The following is a 4,638-nucleotide window of genomic DNA, read 5'->3' on the forward strand; positions in this document are numbered from 1 at the left end:
AGAGAGAGAGACAGAGAGAGAGATTATGTTTATGATTTGATCTGCCTGCATTCACTCACAGTGGGTTTGTCTTTACCACGTGTATACCACCCCCCCCCACACACACACACACCCTATCAGCAAGAGATTACACCCCCCCCCCACACACACACACCCTATCAACAGGGTTACCCCCCCCCACCCCACACACAACACACCCTATCAGCAGGGTTACCCCCACCCACACACACACACACACACCCTATCAGCAGGGTTACCCCCCCACACACACACACCCCCCTATCAGCAGGGTTACCCCCCCCACACACACAACACACCCCCTATCAGCAGGGGTTACCCCCCCCCACACACACACACCCCCTATCAGCAGGGTTACCCCCCCACACACCACCCCCCCCTAATCAGCAGGGTTACCCCACACACACACACCCCCTATCAGCAGGTTACCCCCCCACACACCACCCCCCTATCAGCAGGGTTATCCCCCCACACACACCCCCCCCTATCAGCAGGGTTACCCCTCCCACCACACCCTCAGCAGGGTGATACCAGCTGTCCCAGGGGTGGAGCCAGCAGGGGGGGGGGGGGCTGAATGTGTTCCAAATTAGGACTGTAGTCTGTAGTAACAGTTGCTAGGAAGCTCAGCTCAGTCCTCCTCCACGACACGTGGCTCATCACAGCCAGACTGCTCATCTTATTCCTACCTCTGACAGACACACACACAACGATTTTAGATTATATGTGATGGCTGTACATGTGTGTACCGGTATTGTATGTAATTTTGATCGATCGATTCGATCAATCAATCGATCAATCAATCATAAATCAATCAATCGACCACAATCAATCAAGCAATCAATCAATCAAGCAATCAATCAACACACACACACACACACACACACACACAGTGTATCTATCGTAATGATATGGCAAGGTTTATATGAAATAAATAACCCATCCCATATGCACACACTAACCATATTCAATGCCCACCAACAGAGACAGACGTGACTAGTCTCTACAGTGTTGTGGTCCCACCTGGTGGCCAAGCACTTTAACCCTTTCACTGCCACAAGACAGCCGGAGACACACACATTACGCTGATCTCAATGTATCAGTCTGATAAATGATAGAACGATATCTCAACACAGATCCACAATGATATGATAATATATTCCACAACATAACCCTTTCACTGTGACAATACAGAAGGTTAGCCCTTTACTATCACACAAACGACGGCGATGCTCCATCATTAGCATCATTAGCTCCGTGGACCACCCCACCTAGACCATCAACCTTAAAGACCACCCCACCTAGACCATCAACCTTAAAGACCACCCCACCTAGACCATCAACCTTAAAGACCACCCCACTTAGCCATTGGTGTTAGTTCATCAATGGATTTGACATGAGATGATCAAAGAGCCACAGCTGTCTGCAGGTCCTGCCCCCCCCCCCCCCCCCCCCCGCCACGGATCAGCTGTTCATCACTGTGTGAATAAAGAAAACAAAGGAAAAGTAGATGTTCCTTTCAAAGTCTTCTCACGAGCAGAGCATCAGTGGAAACTGGTCTCCCTGTAAGTGCAATGAACTAAAACACACATGAACTACAATAATAATCGACTGAGAGTGTGACTAGTGACTATGATGAATTGAAAGTGGGGGACCCTGATGTAAACAAGACGAAAGTCTTTCTCTGGTCTGCATCCCCTTAACAATTGTGTGTATTGAGCCGTACTGTATTGTACCCATTCTGCAATCTGTTAATAAAGTTTTCATTCAATCAATCAATCAATCAATCAATCAATCAACAGGGCTTTTTTCCATGAACATGAGTTTAGGCTCAGACTAAAACATTAAAGCAGGTCCCACTTGACTGAACCACAGCCGATTCCTACGAGAAACATCATTTCGACAACGTCAGCTCACGTGTCTTTTCTCCACGACTGAAACATGATTTAACTGGAGATTGTACTCAAAACAGCTGTACTGGTTATGGGATGAACCGATAGCCCCTCAATCTGTATAATGCACCGTATAGTGCAGGCGACACACACACACACACACACACACACACACACACACACACACACACACACACACACACACACACACACACACACACACACACACACACACACACACACACACACACACACACACACACACACACACACACACACACACACACACACACACACACACACACACACACACACACACACACAGTAGCAGGGACAGACATGTACAAAACACACACACACACACACATCAATGTGTGTAGCGGGGACAGACATGTACAAAACACACACATATGCGTAGCGGGGACAGACAGACACACACACACACACACACACACACACACATACACATCCATGTGTGTAGCGGGGACAGACATGTACAAAACACACACACACACACACATACACACACACACACACACACACACACACACACACACACACACACACACACACACACACACACACACACACACACACACACACACACACACACACACACACACGTGCGTAGCGGGGACAGAAACAGACACACACAGGAAGCTGTAATGTACAGAGGCCGGTTCTTACTGTCTTGGTTCTTGCCGGAGTCGAACCTCTCTCCACAGCCCTTGTTGTAGCAGAGCAGAGCCATGTCGGCCTCGTGGTGGAGTCAGGGTTAGGTACAACAGATATATATCCCTGTTCTCCCAGGGGCCTTGATCCAGGGCTGGGTTCCAGAACCTTCTGTCCACGTGGAGAACAAGAGAAGCACGCGAGAGAGAGATCCAGAAGGAACCACCACCTTCCAGAGAGGAGAGGAAAAGAGGGTGAGGGGTCTCTCTCTCTCTCTGGTGGGGCCTGGCTGAATGAATGATAAAAATAGAACATCCCCCCCCTCCCCCTCTCTCTCTTCACAGCTGTCATATCTCATCTAGGGGAGGGGGGGGGGGGGGGGGTTGGGGGTGACATTCCTCTGCTGCGGTGCTCGAGGGCCTGCTGCCACACAGACACACAGACAGACCGGGACAATGGCTGACAATAGTGACAAGATCGCAGGGAGGTTGCGTGTTCGAGTATAGCCAGCCAGGAAGGAGGAAGTAATGTTGCTGTCCAGTAGGGGGCGCTCTTCTGTGTGGTGTCAGTGACGACAACGCCCCTCCTGGGACTATACTGTGGAGGATCCTGGCTTGCTACGGACCAACTACCCAGAGAGTTCAATGTTCCCCAACGCTCCTGGTCAAATCATCCCAACCGTGACCTCTGTGGCGGGGGCGTTCAAGGTCAACACAGTAAATATAATAATTTATTTGTAAAGCACCTTTCATACAGAAACTGCAGCTCAAACTGCTTCACAACAGAAAAAAGACGGGCATAAAATGAGCACATAAAGTGCAGACATCACAGTTTTTCACATTAGGATCTAACATGATTGATTGAATTGATTGATTGAAAATGTTATTAACAGATTGCAGAATGGGTACAATACAGTACGGCTCAATACACACAATTGTTAAGGGGATGCAGACCAGAGAAAGACTTTCGTCTTATTTACATCAGGGTCCCCCATTTTCAATTCATCATCACATATATGACATACAGATAGACAGTACTGCTACATCTATACATTTATGACGTACCAGATTTACAAATACAGTACTGTTTGTGATACAAAAAGAGTTTAAAAAAGAGAGTATATACATTTGACGAAGAAACTGTACATTGTAGGAGGTGGGGTGGGGGGGGGGTTGGGTAGGTGGGGTGGAGGGGTGGGGGGGGACTGTACATTGGAGGTGGTTGGGTGGGTGGGGTGGGGGGGGGGGGGGTCGGCGGGGGGGGGGGGGGGGTAACTGTACATTGGATTATCGACAAAACCTTACTAGGTCCAAGAAGAGGGTCTCGTGTATTACTGGGTTAGGACATTTACTGTACATTGGAGGGGGTTGGGTTAGGACATTTACAGGGGCCAGTTTCGAATTGCAGTCTCCCGTAGGTGCTCCTTGAGAGTGGTTTTAAAAGTGGGTCGTGATTCACATTCCTTTACAGCTGTGGGTAGGGCGTTCCACATTGATGTAGCATAATTGCGAAACGTGTTTAGTCCCTTGTTTGAGCCGAATCTGGGTTTAACATGATTTGTGGAGTTCCCTCTGGTGTTGTGGTTGTGGTATTCACTGACCTTTGGGAAGTATTTCGACATGTACATGGGTACCTTAGTGGTGTAGTGTATCTTGTAGACCAGGCCCATTGCAACTTGCTGTACTCTGTCGTCTACTCTAAGCCATCCTAGGTTGTCAAAGTGGGCAGGGGTGAGGTGGGTTCTGGGGTTCAGGTCAAGCAGTAGTCTGACCAGTTTGTTTTGTGATGTTTGTAATTTAGTTTTTAGCACCTTTGAGGTGCTTTGGTACCATGAGGTGCAAGCATAGTCGTAGTACCCTTGAATGAGTGCTCCTGCCAGAGTCTTCAGGGTATTCTTGTTTACCACAGAGGAGATCCGGTACAGGAATGTAGTTCGTTGTTTGACTTTTTATTTATTTATTAGAATTTTTTTTTAATCCTCTTTTTTTCCCGCATGATTTTCTATTTTTCTCCCCATCCCAATTTAGTCGTTATGCCAATTCCCCCCCTCCCCTACCTG

At 48.2% G+C, this 4,638-nt stretch overlaps 1 pseudogene across 1 annotated transcript in view; it reads right to left on the bottom strand.

The window, feature by feature from the left end:
* Positions 1 to 2,658, bottom strand: part of LOC311226691 (cysteine and histidine-rich domain-containing protein 1-like) — a 39,383-nt pseudogene extending 36,725 nt beyond the window's left edge. The window contains exon 1 of the transcript XR_014621047.1: positions 2,579 to 2,658. The product of XR_014621047.1 is annotated as a cysteine and histidine-rich domain-containing protein 1-like (transcript). The remainder of the gene's footprint in view (positions 1 to 2,578) is intronic.
* Between the last annotated feature and the right edge of the window lie 1,980 nt (positions 2,659 to 4,638).

Source organism: Notolepis coatsorum (assembly GCF_963971535.1).
Source record: "Notolepis coatsorum genome assembly, chromosome: 4".
NCBI classification, from domain to species: Eukaryota; Metazoa; Chordata; class Actinopteri; order Aulopiformes; family Paralepididae; genus Notolepis; species Notolepis coatsorum.